The 19468-nt window shown below is 37.5% G+C and overlaps 1 pseudogene; it reads right to left on the bottom strand.

Moving 5' to 3' along the window:
* Nucleotides 1-1510: 1510 nt before the first annotated feature.
* On the bottom strand, nucleotides 1511-3150 carry LOC125907582 (probable serine/threonine-protein kinase clkA; annotated as a pseudogene).
* Nucleotides 3151-19468: the final 16318 nt, after the last annotated feature.

Raw genomic sequence — 19468 nt, 5'->3', positions numbered from 1 at the left:
GTAAACGTCTGGTGCATAAAAAAAAATAATAATAAAACCGGCGGCGCTACCTGGCGATACGATAGTTAATCAAACAATTGATTGTTTATGTTGATTAGCAGCGTTTACTTAATGTATGTATAATGATTTTCTAGCTCAGTAGAAAGAGATACAATTTAATATCCTTTACAAAATCGGTACAGTCGGTACAGGATACAATCCTATACAGAATCGGTTCCTGGTACAGATCCTCTGGAAAGGGGTAGGATTAGTACAGAAGAAAATCAAGCTCTACGCAAACTAAGCGGAATCAAGTCTCCAAACTCTCATTGGTGCCACAAATAAAGTAAAAAGTCGATACCAACACAAGTATTAGATCCTGATCCCAAAATATTACCCTTCATTTGTTATGCCTTGTAATACACACATAAACAATCGGAAGCAAAATACCAGAAGAAAAGAGCGCGTTCCATTGCGTTACCAAGTCTACGCAACCCGTCGTACAACGCGTGCAAAATGGAATGGAAAATAAATCCTAAATTGCTTTTAAAGCTCTAACGCAGCCATCGGAAAAGCGCAACGCGAGCAAACGTTTACCGTCGATGAGCTGGAAGTTTCAAAGATTAACGTTTTGTTACTACTACACACCCGAGCACTCACCCCGGGGGGGGGGGGGGGGAAACGGAAGTCACATCCCGAAAAAAGCAACGCACAGAAAACCCTTTCGGGGAGTGGGAATCCGCTTAAGCTCAGCCTCACGAATGTCACAATCGCCGTAAACGTTGAGCTTTTGTAGCGACGGTATCGTTGTCACCGTAGGATAAAACAATAATCATTCAAACTGCGTTCCATTGCGGAAGGGAAAGCCTGTGCATGGTGTTCAATTTGAATCATGCTCGCTTCATGTGCCGACTAGTACAGAGTCACGCTGTAATCTGCAAAACAAAAACCTCCCCTAGTGCGCCGCTTAAACGGTTTCCATTATTCACCAACGGTGGCAACTAATCCTGAGAGCGTTTCAGTGCAACTGTGAAACGGCACAACACTGCGGATGATGTTTAGATGCGCGGGTGCACGCGTAACGCATGGGAGGCAGTTTCCCCCGCTCGACAATCCCATCGTAACGATTTAGCGTTTTCTTGCTTTTTGTTTTGTTTTGTGTTGCCGTTTTGTTGTGAATCGATTCACACGGAAGAACAATGTTCTTTTAAATATTGATTTATTAGTTTTTCATTTCAATGTTTGTTGGAAGTTTGTGGCTGTCTATAGAAATTTATAGTATTGCGAAAAAGATAGATTTTGAACACAAAAAATAGTTTCTATTGTTAAAAATAAAACTGACCAAAAACATACGCCAATAAATTGAATTTACCAAAAAAATACTTTTAAACACACACAAAACTGCTAATACAAGCATTTTCCCTTCCAAGTTTTATGACATTATAATTATCGGCTTTATAGTAATAATTTATAAGACTTTTGAATGAAATGAATTGAATGAATTTTTTGACTAATTATTATTATTATTATTATTATTATTATTATTATTATTATTATTATTATTATTATTATTATTATTATTATTATTATTATTGTTATTATTATTATTATTATTATTAATATTACTATTATTATTATTATTATTATTATTTTTATTATTATTATTATTATTATTATTATTATTATTATTATTATTATTATTATTATTATTATTATTATTATTATTATTATTATTATTATTATTATTATTATTATTATTATTTTTATTATTATGATTATTATTATTATTATTATTATTATTATTGTTATTATTACTATTATTATTATTGTTATTATTATTATTATTATTATTATTATTATTATTATTATTGTTATTATTATCATTATTATTATTATTATTATTATTATTATTACTATTATTATTACTATTACTATTATTATTATTAATATTATTATTATTATTATTATTATTATTATTATTATTATTATTATTATTATTACTACTACTACTATTACTATTATTATTATTATTATTATTATTATTATTATTATTATTATTATTATTATTATTATTATTATTATTATTATTATTATTATTATTATTATGATTATTTTTATTAGTATTATTATTATTATTATTATTATTATTATTATTATTATTATTATTATTATTATTATTATTATTATTATTATTATTATTAGTATTATTATTATTATTATTATTTTTATTATTTTTATTATTGCTGTTATTATTATTATTATTATTTTTATTATTGCTGTTATTATTATTATTATTATTTTATTATTATTATTATTATTATTATTATTATTATTATTATTATTATTATTATTATTATTATTATTATTATTATTATTATTATTATTATTATTATTATTATTATTATTATTATTATTGCTGTTATTATTATTATTATTCTTACTATAATAATAATTTTTATTAGTATTATAATTATTATTTTTATTATTGCTGTTATTATTATTATTATTATTCTTACTATAATTATTGATATCATTATTATTATTATTATTATTATTATCATTATTATTATTATTATTATTATTATTATTATTATCATTATTATTATTATTAGTATTATTATTATTATTATTATTATTATTATTATTATTATTATTATTATTATTATTATTATTATTATTATTATTATTATTATTATTATTATTATTATTATTATTATTATTATTATTATTATTATTATTATTATTATTACATTTTTTTAAGTCGCTTACTTTTCATTATTCGCACCAACTCACTCAAATTCACCTTTCGCTCTAGATTGCGCTCTAGTGTAGTTATATGAATCTAATTAACGAATTATCTAACAGTTTTAAAGAAAAATATACTAATAAAATAATAATAATAATTATACAAATAAAACACGTTTTCCTGCAGTACAATAATGAATGAATTTGCCTTAAAACGTGCTTTTAATTTGTTTATCCTTTATCTTTTATGAAGATTTAGGTAAAGAAACCTTTATATCTTAAAGGTCTTTATAATTATTTGTGGAGATTAAGGTTAAGAAATCTTTACATATCTTTTTTTTACTATTATTCCCATATCAAAGATAAGCAGCATTGGAAAAGTAAAACTATTATTATTTTTTGCGTACAGTCATTGCGTAAAGTCATATCTGTTTTCCAATAATATTTTCTAACCCTCTAGCAATGTTTGCAACACACATGAGAAATGAATCAGAATAATGTACTGCAGTACCTTTCGATAAGCTTTCTTGTACCCTATTTGTACACAGCTCACTAAATGGCAACAAATCGAAAAATCGGAAGAAAAAAAAACACACACACACAAAGCAAATATTGCCTTTCACACTTGTGCCACTTGTTTGCCCGCGAGCGTGCAGTTCGTATTCCAACACTGGCATTGGCACTTTATCGTCAGCATCATTTCCATTTTTCGCCTTTGTTTTTTTTTGCGCCACAACGCAGCAAGGCATACGGCAAAGTTAGCAAAAATGGCAAATACAAATCATCTAACACATTGCTCGTCTATGTATATGCTGTTGACTCTATGCTGCCTGTAAATGGTCCATAAATGAAGAAAACAAAGGACGAACGCGGATATCGCGAGATTTCTAACATCGTTGCGGGTAAAAAGAAAGGGGGAAAATGGGTCGTATTTTACCGACCGATGCGGAGCTATATCCTAAACCAGAAGGGCTTTGTCCCTTTCCATTTCCCAAGCGGATCGTTCTATTTAAACTCTTATCTATTGTGGATTTTCTCCCTCAAGAGTATTGCTTTAAAAAAAGAAGGGTTCAAGGGCGCGTGTGTATGTGGGTGTGCTTTGTCTTTATTGTACCCTTTTTCCTAGATCGAATCGGATAGCTGATATTGGAAAACAAAACCAACCTGCCACCGGCAGCTTTATCGTTCGATGAACTTCGCCCCAAACGCACCACTTTTTTCTTGGTGAGGATCGTTCCATTTTAAAAAACGTTTTACTCTAACACCCCAAACCCATGAAGCGTGGGGATGGTCTTGTAATCCTATTAATTCGATAGCATTTAAAACGCTTGCCTTTTCTTTCTAGCGTATTAATTACAAGCGCTCGGATCGTTGCCCCTTTGCGGGTGTTTGACCTTTTTGCGACGAGTTTTTAACAAGACTTGAGAAGCGATTCACCGGCATACCGCTATGACCATTTGTGTGGTCATAACATGTCCAGATTACAGGCGATTAAAACGATAATGGTGACAAGTGGTTGGACGAGAAAGGCTTCTTGTAAGCTTCGCGTGAGAACCTTCTTCAACGCGAGACACTTAAAATGAGCGTATTTATTGGGTTTGAGGATTGGAATAGACCGAAGCAGGCAGTTGGTTTAATGCAGCACAGTTTAATGATTACAGTGACAATCCCGCCCACCGCCCGAACGAACGAACGAACGCCAGCTGTTAAAGATGATTAATGTGTTTCAATTAATGGAGGCGCCCGGTGTCTTACTCGCCGTGGCCGCTTAAATGCTATAATTCCCCCACTTACTCTACTCTGCTGATGACAGAAGGTTGAACAGCATTGAAAGTGAATTTGCTTCCTCGCTTCCCTTTTTGCATGCATTTCCCCTTCGCTCTGGGAAAAATGAAAACCTCCACAAATGAGCGGTTACCCTGCGCGGTTTGAAAGAGGCAGCAGCAGTAGACGACACCCTTGCGACACAACCGTCTTTTAACCGCAGCGAGTGCGGTTGAGCAAACTGTCTGTTCGAACAGATCGAAGCATGCCGCGAGCCACGTTGTACCAACCAACCAAGCAAGTAACCGAAACCAAGCAAAACCGGTTGGAAACTGAAACATGAAATGTGGCGCGTTATTGATTTTCCGTTATGATAAGACAAATTTTCCAACCACCGTGTGTGTGTGTTTGTTTGTGTGTTTGTGTTGTGTGAATTTTGGCGTTCGTCAACGCAATTAGGATGGAAGTGAGGGTCGTGTCAAGGGGCTTCAAGATGTTTTCCCTTCTTGTTTTTTCGGGTAAGTGTCTTTAGCTCCCCACAGCGAGGAGTTTTGAGGGTGAAAAAGCTTAATGGAAGCGTTACTCAGTTTCGGTTAAAAATAGCAGGAGCAACGTACCATCTCTCAAGCAGTATATAGAAAGACGGGAGGGACAAGTAAGCAATGTTTCTTCAAATGTTTTGCGTACATTTTTACCATAAAACATCCGACCAAACGACCATTTATCGACTCGTAGGCTCAGACGCTCGTTTGGCGGACTTCTTCCTTTTTTTTCCTTATTTCCCCTCACTTACAATACGGCTCCCATTGCTTGTCGCGCGTCAGTTTAGGTTCTTCAATGTCAAACACATTAATTATAAGATTTTCGCTTTTCTTTGCGCTATGTTTCGCGCAAACAACGTACCACCGTACCGTGGATCGAAAAGTCAATTTTAAAATGATTGATGCGGTAAAAGGTAAACTTTGGGAAACACGAGACTGGAGAGTGTGCAGCGGAGCGGCATATCCTTGGCGTAGCCATGAAATGTGTAAAACTCATACACGCTCGCTTGAGATATGAGTATCCATTTTTCAGCTTGCCTTTTTCGAGGCACAGTGTAAATGAATGGTTTCATTTATCAATCAGATACAGCAATGATTAGATCGTAAATCATTTCCTGGTTTATGTGTTTTTTTGTTTGTTTTTGTTCCTGCTCTGGGCAATAGGCAAGTTCGTTTTTTAACGTTGGATTGGTGTTGAACCTTCACTTGACGTTGACGGTGTAAAAGTCATTTTTTGTTGGACCAGGTAGTAATTATATTTCATATTAGATTGATGGGAGGTGAGAATGAGAATGCTAAAATGATACTTTTACCTTTTCTGCAGGTTTTTTTCGTGCAAAGTTCTGGTTTTGTGACCTTGTAGCAGCCTATAAAGCTATCGAAAAGACCATCAGGCAGCTCTAAACTTCCTTAAAGTTTCTGTTTACTATGGATTTGGCGTTTTTTTTCTCTTTGATGCAGACGAGCTAGTAAAACCGTTCAAAATGAGTACCGAGATCAAGGAGTTATTCTTTTTTTTTACATTCACGAGGAATGGACTTACTTAATTAATTGCTTTGCATTTTCTTTATAAAAATTCTTATTTGTAATTATTTCTAATTTTAACAGTATTATGAACGCATTATTGCTATTAACTATAGTTAGTTAGTAACTTAACAGTTCGTGGAACGCTTATTAGTATTAATATTTGTATAACACGTGGCTATCAAAATAGAACGCAGGAATCAGAAGACATTTGAAATCAATTTTTATGCTTTTAAATCCAGTAAATCGTATTAAAAAAATACATCCCAAAAGTATCTTCGCTAAAAGAATGACTAAGCTGAACCAATGTTTACTGACACGGGAAAGCGAGTGGAAAAATGGTTAGCTGGGGCGACATGGTCACCTGCATTACTGGCATTATTAACACATTTAAAATGACTTCTGAATTATATTGAAAAATACCCAAAAACAATGTTCTCTGTACACCATGAACATTTCATAACCTAAGATAAAGAAATTAAACAAAAAAGTAAAAATTAAATAATTGGTCAAAACGGTGTTAATTTGACTGTCTCGTACCGTAGTATTTGATGGTCTCGTAAGAATTTAGCCAATAATCAGGAAAAAATAAAGGATGTGTATCCAGCCATATTACATTTATGATTTACGCGAAAAAAGTAACCGTTTCAATTTAATGTGAAGTTCAAGTTTGTAAAATGTTTCACTTGGATGCCCCATTTTCTCAATGTTCGTTCGAGCTTGGGGCCAAATGATCAGTGTGTCAAGGTCAGTCAATGAATTTTAAATTTCATTTTAGACATTTAGATTTGTGTCAATATGTCGCTTTCTTATTGTTTTCCAAGAATTATTAAAGCCTCATTTGCCGCCAAAAAATCAGTGTAAAATCATTTGCCCAATGGGATACTGAGCATAATCCTTAACAGTGCCATTTTGCTCCGCTTTCCCCTATAACCTTTAATGCTATTTTTAAATGCATGAGCAAAGGTAACACTCTTCAGTAATTTACTAATTTGTGTTCCAGTTCATGGATTGGTTCAGTTCAATGGGATGCCGTTTATTCGCGTATCTTTTATTCGGCTGTCCGTATGTTCGTGATGTTGAAGACATGACAGTGCCATACAAAGGTGAAATTGCGTGCTGAGAAAATAAAATAAAATATGTAAAGTGAAAAAAAACATTATTAGGGTAAATGTACCTATAGTGGTGGTAGTACCAATAGTGGTGCTATTGCTCTAAAATGCGGTTCATAGGGCAAATTAAAAGTAATTAAGTTATTTGCGTTAGTGTAAAATGTTCTTTAGCCTTTTACAAAGGGTTTAAAATTTAAATGAGGCCATTCCGTTACTTAGTGATCGAAAAATCCATTATTTTGTGAAATGGGTCAACATTTTTCCAAAATCCTTAGGATTTCATAACGAAACTCATTTTTCTGTTAACGTTCTAAACGACCACATAACCACGCAATTATTAGTTTTTCAACATAACTGTTATGTAATGTTATTGTTTTACTAAAATTATTTTCCCTTTGACCATATTTATGCATTTCTAAGTGTTTTTTATGCAACAGAAATGATTTTTATGTAGGTAATTTACCAAAAACAGGCCAAAATTCGCTAATCTGGCTGAATGATAAATTGACTTCAAATCAAGCACACTCTTCCGGGTGTAGGTTGACGACAGGTGTGATGCAGTACTTTAGTGAATAGTTTCATTAATCAAATTACCACCACTATAGGAACACAGTACGACGACTATAGGAACCATACCACCATTATAGGTACAACGAAGCAATCACAAAAATATGTAATTTTTCGTAAATTTGATGTGTTTCATGGTAAAAATGGTTGTGATTGCGAAGATAAAACATATTCCAATTGTTATGTGTTAAAATATTGAGAAATTGTCGTTCCTGACACTTTAAATCCATTAAAACACATCGTTACCACTACAAATTGCACCACTATTGGTACATTTACCCCATAGCACATAATGATAACGAAAAACACAAAAATTCATCACAAATATGCTATATATTCATTATACAAAGATGAAAATTTATAAAAACTGAATAGATTATACCAAAAAATAAATAACAAAAAATAAATAAAAAAACTTTAAAAATTTGTGATACTATTATTTTGTTATTCGTGTTATACGAGCTCGTTTAAATGGCGTTCCACTGTAATACTCAAATCATATTTTTTTTGACGGTTCAATCTCTCCTTTATGCGAGACATTCTATACCAATGAAACCATATCATAAAAGCCTCTTTTAAAATATATCAAAGAATATTTTGAAATTATTTTCTATAACATGCATTAAGGTAGTAACAATAGTAGTCATTGAAACAGTAACCATTACCTCAAACATCAATAACTTCATACGATTTGGGTTTAAGCTTGTAAAGAAACATTGTAATTGAAAAAAAAGATGTAATGGTTAATTATATGAATTTTTCATTCTTATACTTTCATCCCATGGCTTTCGATTGAAACAATAATTGCAAAACACCCGTGAAGGTGTTCGATCTCAATCTAGATTAATACACCCAAAACGGTGCTTGGGGATCGATCGATTCCACTGGCCAACACAGATGCTCAAGGCAGTAGTACCCTTCACTAAAACGGTCAAGATGGGCAATCGGCAACACCTCACCCGTAAGGCTCGCTTATAAAGTCTTCTGTATGCGAGCCACTGCGGACAAAACAAACAGAAAGGAGCTCAAAGCAGGTCTAAGCTTCCGCCTCCAGCACGCCTGGGGTGACACTGTGGTTACCGCTGTGTCTTGGTAGAGATTATTATTGGCCTTACGCAAGCACTTGCAATAATAAAGGGGTCAGTCACACATGCACACACACACTCACAAAGGCAAAACCGGGCCTAGGTTGACCACGGTGGTGCACCATCACCATTAAGTCGGTGTTGCAGTTTTGCCATCCATTTGCAACTTGGCACGATCCGATTATTTACGCATTAGCAGCTTCTAGAGCTTTTGGCACGAATCGAACGCATTGAAGCTTCTGGTAAGATAGATGAGGAAAGAGAGAGAGAGAGAGAGAGAGAGAGAGAGAGAGAAGGGGAAAATGCGACAATATTGTAGCAAGAAAGGAAGAAACCCCAGGCATTGGTGTAAAAACGGTCTTTGATTGAACTCTCCTAATCGGGGACGGAAGTGTTTCGATGTTTAACACGGATTATCCAACATTTCCATTAGGTTCCATTTGTCATGGCAATGGAATGATTTAGAAATGAAATCAATAACAAACAGACATTCAAACACACAGAGCTTTGGGGTGGAGGTCAAACAAACCATCCAGTGTAACAATTGCACCGGACGCAGCATTGGAGCTGGTTTAACGTACCACCACGACGTCGTTTTAATGCCATGGCATTCCCGGCAAACGGACGGCACTGCACACACTTCACGGGTAATCTGCTCCGGTATTGCCTTGCAGGTGGTTCTGGCGAAGAAAAGCAAGCACCAGCTTACTGTCTGTGAAGGAAGCGAACGGATTAGTGAGACAGCTTCCTTCCTTCTTAGACTCCGGCGGCCGGTTGGTAAAGCAGCGGACAATTAAAGCCCCGAGCTGGAAGACTATTGCTAGTTCAATTCGAACTGCTGTACCACAGTACAGTAGAGAGCTGCACCGCACTTTGAAGCAATTTATTTTGTGCCCAGCAGGTACCGGCTTGCGGCGCTGGGTCTGATGCTGGGTGCTGAGTGTGTTGTGGGGTTGAAGTTGCGCCACCTTTTGCCGACGTTTGTAACGTGCGCTGGTGCCTCTGGTGGTGTTAAGAAAACTAATTGAAAGATTAGAGACAATTTTCCACCCGGCACCCCGGGGCCGGTTGTGGAATGGTTTGCAGATGGTGGAGTTGGAGAGAGAGAGAGTGGAATAAAAATAATTACAACCCTGCAGAGCAAGAACAGTCGGAGCTCGGTGCGGGATGGAAATGCGGAAGTGGAAACGTTCTAGGAAAGGATTAATAAAGACGGTACCGGTGGTTGTTTGCAGCTTATTGGTAGTGTTTATGTTTGAAATTACTTGTTTACATAATACAGCTTCAGATATTATAAATATATTATTTACATTTTGGAAGAAAGATGAAGTAGAACTTTGCAATTCAAATGCAAGTGAAAGGGGGTACAGTAAAAGCTTTTATGTAACCTGTTTATGGAGGCTACTGTTACTCAAATTAAGCAACAAAAATCAGTTTTAGAGCAAGAAAGCTCCTTATCCTTTAGAGTTAATGAACGTTCTTTTGAAAATTGCATCTTTCATTTCTCCGTAAACAGCTTCCACGAGGTATATAATCGCTTCTAGAAACTAGTAAACTCGAAGTTCTGAAATAAACCGGACGGTGTGCTTACAGATCTTTAGCATTGCATCATTTCTTAGAATTTTCTATCGGAAAGTGAATTAAGTGTGGAGATTTGTAGAATATTACAAACGGTATTTTACTAAAACAAACACATTTGACCTATCATGATTGAAAGCAATGAAGAATGCTTTGAAAAACGTTTGTATTGCTCTCATGAAAAGTATCATTAGGTAAAACTAGAAAATGGGAAGAAAAAATCAAATATTTTCTCTCAAAACATAAACTTTTGCAACGTTGTCCTAATCTGTAACATTGAGGCCCTTCACGATACTGGCCTGCTTTTTTTATACGGAGTTTGACAGTTGGCGGCTGAAATCATGTCAAAACTCTTGAGTATCCCTCGGGAGAACTCGGGACGGTCCCGTGGTACAGTCGTCAACTCAAACGACTCAATAACATGCCCGTCATGGGTTCAAGCCTAGAATAAATCGTCCCTCGTAGCAGGTGTTTGACTATCCGGCCGCGTGGTAATGAATAAAGTCTCGAAAGCCTGTATAGGCCGGCATGTCCGCTCAGGACGTTACGCCAAATAGAAGAAGTTTTGAGTATTGAGTATTGACTGTGTCGGAACGAGGTCAAATACTAGGTCAAAATAATTATCTTTTGTGCCATTTGACAGCAGAAAGCCCTGTAAAACTCATCAATCCATTAAATCATTATTATTGAACGAGGCATCTATACATTTGGTGAAATATTCAATAACCAATTTACAATTTTCTTTTTATGATCAGACCGGTTTATCATTTTTATCACAATTAAAATTTGAATCGTAAAGGGCTCTAAGATGTCAAGCTGCCTGTAACGAAATTTTGGCTCCTTGTCAAATCGTTCTATATTACCTGACCTCGTTCCTACACAGTCCTTGCTTGATACTGCGATTTTCAGCCTAAATTACTTTAGCCTCAAAGCTAGAATTAGAGTCGAGAACCTGCTAGAAACAATGACAAATCAAGATCATGTTTCATTTATACTAAAGTGCTTCAAAGAGATCAGGTGGTGGAATCTATAATTAAAGTATATATATATACCAGGTGGTCTCATAGCCTGTTTTCATAACCAAATTGGAACGTCACTTTTTGACAGGACGGGTGAAAACTTTTGCTCAAACTGGCTTTCACTCAAATACTCTTAAAATCTTCATTCAGAAGCAGAAGCGTTATAAATCAACCTTATAAATAACATCTTGGGATAAATAACATCTTGGCGCCCAGCTGTATATTATACCCAACTTGATAGCTGCTCGAAAACTGCTATACAATGCAAACAGTCGACAGGCTGAAATTTCAACCTAAGATCTTAAAAGGGAAAGTAGCCAAATTTTGGAAACTTTTTTTGTTTCTTCTGCACTTGGTAAACTTGTTAAGGAAATCTGAAACTTTTGCCAACATTTTCTATTTAAAGGTACGCTTTAGGCTGCCCAATTTAGGGGCAACCAGCTTGCACTTTACGTGTCTCATGTCTAATGTTACCTCGAGGTCTGGTGCACTTGACCTCGGTCAAAACTGTTCATCGTTCGGTGGTCCAACTCTTGCTCGCTCTATTTTCTGTTCAAACGAATGTTTTTTTTTAACTATTTAAAATTAGGTACTGAACTTATCTTACTTCAACGTCAGCGTCAATTGTATGTGAATGTCAATGTAACCACTTTGTGAAAGTATATTAAACCTCATCTACATGTGAAATGCTGTATCAGCAGTACGACCAAGCACAATAATCACTTCAACTTGCTTGCTCAGTACATTGAAACAACATACAACGTTCCCGATGCTTCTGCTACTTCACATACTTTGCCGCATCATTCACCCAATCGGGCACCCTCTGTGCTCTGCGGTAGTCACTAACCGGGCGCAAGAGTCATGAGCCATGAGGATGCTCCATACGAAGAAATGTTCCCTGTTGACATAGCCCACTGTTTATCGTTGATCTGCTGCTGCAGGAACAGAGGCGAACCGAATGCCCCCGGGAGCCAGCGAGAAAGAGCACAATTTACTGTGAAACACCCCCAAAGCTGCCCGACCGGATCCAGTGTGTCTAGGAATATGAACTTTTCGCTTTTGCTTTGCACCCCAAACCCGGAGCCGATGTTTGCGCCGGCACGTCTAATTGGTAAACATTGAATATCGCTGACCCGAGCCACGGGTTTTTCTCGCTAATTCGGAGGAAATGGATTCATTTTCCTCAACTCTTTTGTTAGTCGTACGTCCTGGAACCGGGGGTTCGTTCATAGGACCGGCACACACACACACATGCACACTGCTAGACATTGGGCGGGAATTCTCCAAATTGCATCACTGAACCACGGTCCGGAGTCTGATTGAATTGGCATAAGGAAGGAAGCAAGAACGTTCCATTGAACGGGTGAGCAGCGCGAGTAAGATTCGGAGCTTCATTGTGCGATATTTTGAGGGGATATGTGTGGGATGGAATGAATTATGTTCGCACAGGCCCCCACAAACATGCACCGCTTTCGGTTGGTGCAGTGGTTCAGCAGACGCCCAGCAGTGGCCCACCTATATCTGCATATAGGGCAGCAGCTATATCTGCATATCTGCGAATTTGTGCTATTTGTGGAGCGAAAGTACATTTTAGCGGGCAGCATGATGTAGCTCGATACGTGTGTGTGCGCACAGGATATTCTTGGACGCTATCGCGCTTCCGGGTCGGTTTTATTTAATTTTGTGCTACACTGAGCTTTGGTTCCGCATTGATTTCAGTTTTGCAAATAACTTTAATAAAAAAAAATGATAAAAGGGTTGCCCAGCAAAAGCTTGTAAAAGGAATCATCTGTATCATGTGATATTGGTTACAAAAGAGAGTAAAGCTATCCAAGGGATGGTCTGCTGCTGTTACAATCAGTTGTAACATGTAACATGTTTAGATTCTCTGAAAGCAGGATCGGGAATAACCGTATGAATGTAACAAATGAGAATTGTGGTGGATAACACTGGGTTGATCCTTGAATTAATGATGTGTTCGAAAAGATATATTGTTTACATTATCTGCTACTTATGGTCTCCTTAGCAATAACTGATTATCTGAGTAACAAGTACAGGATTTCTCCTACTAACGTAACAGCAAAAGCTTCTTTTCAATCCATAAAACACTATTCTTCTTCGTAATAATCTATGCGGTTATGCCGGCTTACACAGACTTCCGAGACTGTTATTAGTACTTTGCAGGAAGATAATCCAGTCCTTGCTACGGGGTAACGTTTTGGTTGATAATCTGTTTAGTCGAGCCTTGTACGAGACGACGGATAAATCGAAAAAGCCCCACCAGTCTCCGCCGTGGTGAATTGCATTTTTATGCTAGAACGTCTTTCAAGTCTGAAATGCAATTGCTTGTTTGAGATTATTCCTGTCCTAAACTGGCCCTAAAGATGCATTGAACTTATCAAATGATTGCTAGATTCAGATTGGTGATGGGTAAAGTTGGAAAAAACTGGATTCGACTCCAATTTAAATTCCAAATTTCGGAACCGACTCTCGCATTTTCAGGAGCCGTTTGGAATCGCTAAAATTGTTGTAAAATTTGAATTCGCTCGGAGTCGTTCAGAGTCGGTCGGAGTCGTCCGGAGTAATCTTGAATCGTTTGGAGTTGACCGGAGCCGGAGCCGTTCGAAGTCGGGATCGCCTGAAACCGTCCGGAGCCGTCCGGAGTCGTCCAGAGTTGGTCAGATTTTGTGGTCTGACTCCGGACGACTCTAGTCGCCTCCAGTCGACTCTAGCCGCCTACAGACGACTTTAGCCGACTCCGGACGACTCCAGTCGACTCCAAACGATTCCGGATAACTGCCGACGACTACGGACAACTCGAGACGACTCCAACTCCGGACGATTCCGACTCTGGGCGAATCTAGTGTTTTCGATATTGACGGAGTCGCAATCGGACAAACAATAGCAGGAGTCAGATCGGAATCGTAGGTGCGCTCCAGAGATCACATATTGTAGATTTCATTATTGTGTGGCGGTGTCCCGTGGCCACATTCCTCCGCTCAGACAAAGGGACAGAGACATACAATGAAGAATAACTACGGAACATGTCTTGATGATGGGGTAATAATGACTTTGTTTAAGCTTTGATATTTGTTTTACACAACAAAAGGTATAACAAAACGTTAACCCAGATCAAAACCTTGTTTCCAAAATAGCTGATTTCTTAAATAGTACTACAAAACAGTACCACACCAGTCGCATCAGATATGTACCTCACCGTTTAATATATCCCCTAAGGAACGTACCATTAAGCACGTACGCAACAACAGCTCGTGTCTGCCAAGATTTGACCGTTAAATGAACATTTAGCATTTAGGCATTACGATCTTGCCGATAGCAACCAATCCATTTCGAACCAAGCATACGCGATAGCACCCAACATAAGGACCGACCATCCACCACCGGACCAAACCACTGTCGATAACGATGAAAAATCGTGCATAAATTGTGGGGCTTCTGTTCCGCGCGCTACTTACCCTTTTTAAAGATGGTGCACCCTAGATGGTGAAAGAACCAGCACCCGGGCACAGGACCTACGCCCGGAACCCGCGTACAACCGACGGAACCGATGGATATGCAACGCGTGCACAGGGAAACCATCAACTAGCATTAACCGTATCAGCAAAACGGAAAAGTGAACGAATGCAACTTCGATTGAAATCGACGATGCTTTCCCCCTCAACCAACCAACGGGCGGACGAGCACGCAGCCCATTGGCCCCGGTTCCGAAATTTATGTTTCCCGACGAAAGATAGTTTCCTGTTACACATCCACCTTTCCTGGCCCATGGCAAAGCAAACACATGCGCTATCCCATTACAAGCGGGTGTGTAGGTGATGGTGGTGCAGCTCGTTTGAAATGGGCTTGGGAATGAAAATTCCGGTACGGGCACCGTCGATTTCAAAAACGAAGGACGCCACAGATAGCATATGTTTTATGGTGTACCCGTGTCTGGTGCCGCCTTACACTGGCGATTCTTGGACCATCGGACCCTAATAGACACCCACTGTCCAGAGGCGGGAAGCTTTCGTTTACAATCTCGCTGCACCAATGGCCCCTTTTTCGTGGAGGTTCGATGGCACAGAAGCGATGGTGATTATAGGGACCCAGTCAAACGATGGGTCGTTAATATTCGTTCGATTAAAGACTACGTCAGCGTGAAGTATGGTCCGGTTTTGCGATCGTACGGTCAGGCATTGGCCTGTCGCTGAGAGCCATCGAAATGCATGGGGCGGGTGCATTAGTAATGGTTTCGCATTGAAAGTTAAGCTACTTTTCTTATTGATATGAAGTGGAGTGCGTGTTTGGAGTGGATTTTGAAGAAGAATTGACCATATAATGCAGACCGCAGGTTATGGTAAAAGGATATATTTACTCTTGTCGGTTTAAGGTTACATGTTGGCTAAATCTTGAAGTTTCTTCAAAGGTATTCTGTTGGTTAGTGTTGATACCACGATTGTTATGTTGTGTTTACATCACATTACGGATGTTGAGTTTGTTTTAAACATCACTATAAAAATTGATCTAGAATTCTTATTCTATTTCCTATGCTAGTGCAATATTCTACGGTGCAACAATGGGTCTTGCTCGGTCGAGTGCTGATATGATAGTGCTTTATTAGATCTAAGCTTTGGCTTAGAGATTACGCATACAATTACACAATGTAAACGCTTATACTAATACGTATCTAGACTGTTATACTACAGCAGCATCTTCACTACATTTCAAAGTAAATTTCAACGTTTATTTATACACTGAACATGCACTCTCGGGCATGGTTCGTCGTCCTGCTGATTCATCTATTGAATCGGAACATGAACTTTATTTGGTACGGGGCCGGAATAGGTTAACGTTTGGTTCTGTATTCGGAACAGGTACAGTTTCAAGAAGGAATAAAATCGGGAATTATTTCAGGTATAGGTATAGGTATAGGTTCAATAACAATTCTAGGACCTACATTGGTTCGTTATCAATTCCAGGACCGATATGGGTTCGGGATCGATTAAAGGACAGATACGAATTCAGTATTAGTTCCAAGATTGGTATGTATTCGGTTTCGCTTGATGAAAATCAATATTAGGAGGAAATACAGGTTGTCCCGAAGATACGCTATTAGTGCCAACCGAGAAGAAACCGTGTATCGCGAATTTCCACGAAAGTCAATTTCGAAGTCGGTCAAAATACAGCTAATTTTGTTGTAGTTTTACTGGCAGTGATAGGTTTCAGTCTCTTAATTAGTCATTTGATCTAGTTCCTCATGAAAATTATAATTTTGTATTTTTTGAAATGGTTTTGAAAATTTACCAAAAACAGAAATATATTTTGCATTTGACAATTGATGTTGTCAAATCAAGAAAATTTTGAGTATAGAAAACCGCATATTTCCGAATCCGCGTATAAGAGGTACCGCGTATCTCGGGGACTACCTGTACTTTTGTATGAAAGTTAATAAATTACTAATAATTACTGTTACCGATAACTTACTGCTTATTGTACACCAATATTAATACATAACGGATGCTTAAAATATATTATTTAATCTTCAAGTGTGGTTTTCTTTTCTATTGAACACACCGAACGATATAGTTGTGGGTTACAGGGTTTTCCAGGGGTTCTCATAGTTGTGGTATACTTCTCTGAATCTTTCCTATTGGAAGTGAACTTCATATGTTGAAAATTTGACTCTATGGCACCCTTTTTGGACAGCCTCCTTGTAAATTCTTGTAGGATTTTGTCCAACAAGGGTGCTATAGTATCCGATTCCCATTATATTAAGTCCATATCAGATAGGAAAGAGTTCATAAAGTGTCCCACTGCTGGGAGAACTCCTGGAAAACCCTATAAAGCTAACAATAAAAGCTATCAGACTTTTCCAACGAGGTTTGACAAAAGAAGGTAACTTCAGCTACGTAAACCTATGATATTTAATCAATTAATAAAAAAATGTATAAATGAATCATTTCATGGAGATCAAACTTAATGAAATAGGTTAAAATTTAATCAAAATACATAGTTTGAGATGTACAAGCTTACTAATGTTGCCTAGAAAATACTATTTACTTGACTTAAAAAAACGCTAAACCATCATATACATTTGGAAAATCATTTTCCTGCTAACCCTACCTACGTACGTACAACAATGTAGATTAGTGTAATTTAATTTAAACGTTTCGCTGACCTTTTTGCAAACCCCCTCACACAGTAATTCCACTCACAGGTGCAGGTCACAGCTTATCGTTCCAAAAATTGTACGCTTCGCAAAATCACCGCCACAAGTTTAGACCTAATTAGCATATGAAACAATCGAAAACGCACCACTTGCCCCTCTACGCCACTGTGGCGCAACAACGCATTTTCGCCAGAACTCGGTGGATCATGCGCTCGCTCGCTCGCTCGCTCGGTTGGTTCGTTATTCACCGATTTTAATCACATTTCATCCAGGCAGGGCACTCGTTTTACCATACGCGACCCTTGCCGAAGCTGATTGCAGACACTTCCTGTGATTATTGCATCGGCACCAGTTGCCCTGCGAGGTACTCCCTCGGCAAGCACTCGGCTGAAGTGCTGTAAGCAGCTCTCGGTACTTTTAGCTGTAATTCCCGCACTGTCGACATACAGCGATGAAAATGATTAAAATGCCTCACCGTTGTAACTAATGCAATTGCATCGCTTTCGCCCTCACCCTCGGGACCGGTTGCCGGTTCTGTACGGCCGAGAAAAGGGGCTTTGTGATCAGCTTACCAGCAGCGGGGGCCATGATTGTGGCAAATGCTTCTATCCACACGGCGACGAAAACTGCTGCTTTCGGTAATTTTGCATTTACTGTAAGCTTGCTGAATGCTTTCTAAATTGTTTCATCGGGGAATGGCACATTAGCGCTTTTGCGATTATACGAACGTCGCTTGTTGGATTTGATCGTAAAGCTATGATATTGAGTATATCCGCACACGAGGTGAATTCGAAGAAAAACACAAACTTTATCAACCGGTCTATAAATTGTGCTGCAAACACACTCGCTGCTCTTATGGTGCAAATGTGCATCATTTGCCAGCCCTAGAGACATCAATTTGAAGCCTTCACTCTCGCCATTAATCGTTGCTGAAAGCGCCATTTAATTACGGAGAGGTTCGTACGCAGAACTATGTGGTACGGGAGGAAGGTGCAGTTGTTGTTAATTCGTTGATTATCGTCAATTATTTCGTTCTAATAATGAGTAATTAGTGTACATGATTGCAGGGAGCAGTGCAGTGAGCAATTTGTGCTCGGAAAACAAGGCTTACCGAGTGGGTAAATGTGCGAAATGGTTTTGGTGTGCCGCTTGGCGTATTCTTCGAGCTTCACGAGAACGGAAACCTCCAGTTTGTTGTTGAAATTTGAGTGCAATGTTTCGCATGCGTGAAGGGAGTTAAATTGTTTGGATCGTGTATGAGAAACCGTTTTATGACGTTACGTTTTAATTCCTTTAGTGCTTTGTACAATATGATGCTCTTTGAACCAACACAGTTTCTAGAAAATATGCTATTTTTCTAATTAATTTAGCTTTTGAGAAAACATTTTTTTCTTTCTATCCTTGAACAACAATTTATTTTTGAATCGTTCTTTTGTGTCCTGAGTACTCACATTTTAATTAATCAGCTAGCTAGGCTCCTACTTAAAATGAAAATAATGTTCATAAGAGTACACATAAAATAATGCAACAATTTATAGAATAATTTGCAATTTATACATATTTTTTTAAATTAACAAACAATTCTTGTAAACTCCTTTTTTAAAGTTTGATTTGGTCGTTGGACGTAGGAATTAACCAATAACGACAACATCGGTTAACGAAGGAGTTTAAGTACATTTAAGAACAAATATATTATACTCACTGCAGTCCGTAAGTAAGTTACCTAAATATTCGGTATTCAGAAATTATTTTTGTAAAATAATTCCAGTATAAAAAAAAATCAGAAAAACAAACCTGATAGCATTTAGTCCACTACATTAAAACGGGTTAGTATCAACGACAGAAAATTCAGTTTTGCCGACTCTAATAATTCATGTTTACTAAA

Source organism: Anopheles coluzzii, chromosome 3, assembly GCF_943734685.1.
Source record: "Anopheles coluzzii chromosome 3, AcolN3, whole genome shotgun sequence".
NCBI lineage: Eukaryota > Metazoa > Arthropoda > Insecta > Diptera > Culicidae > Anopheles > Anopheles coluzzii.
Note: the sequence above shows the minus strand (reverse complement) of the source record. Positions and strands in the feature narration are given on the sequence as shown.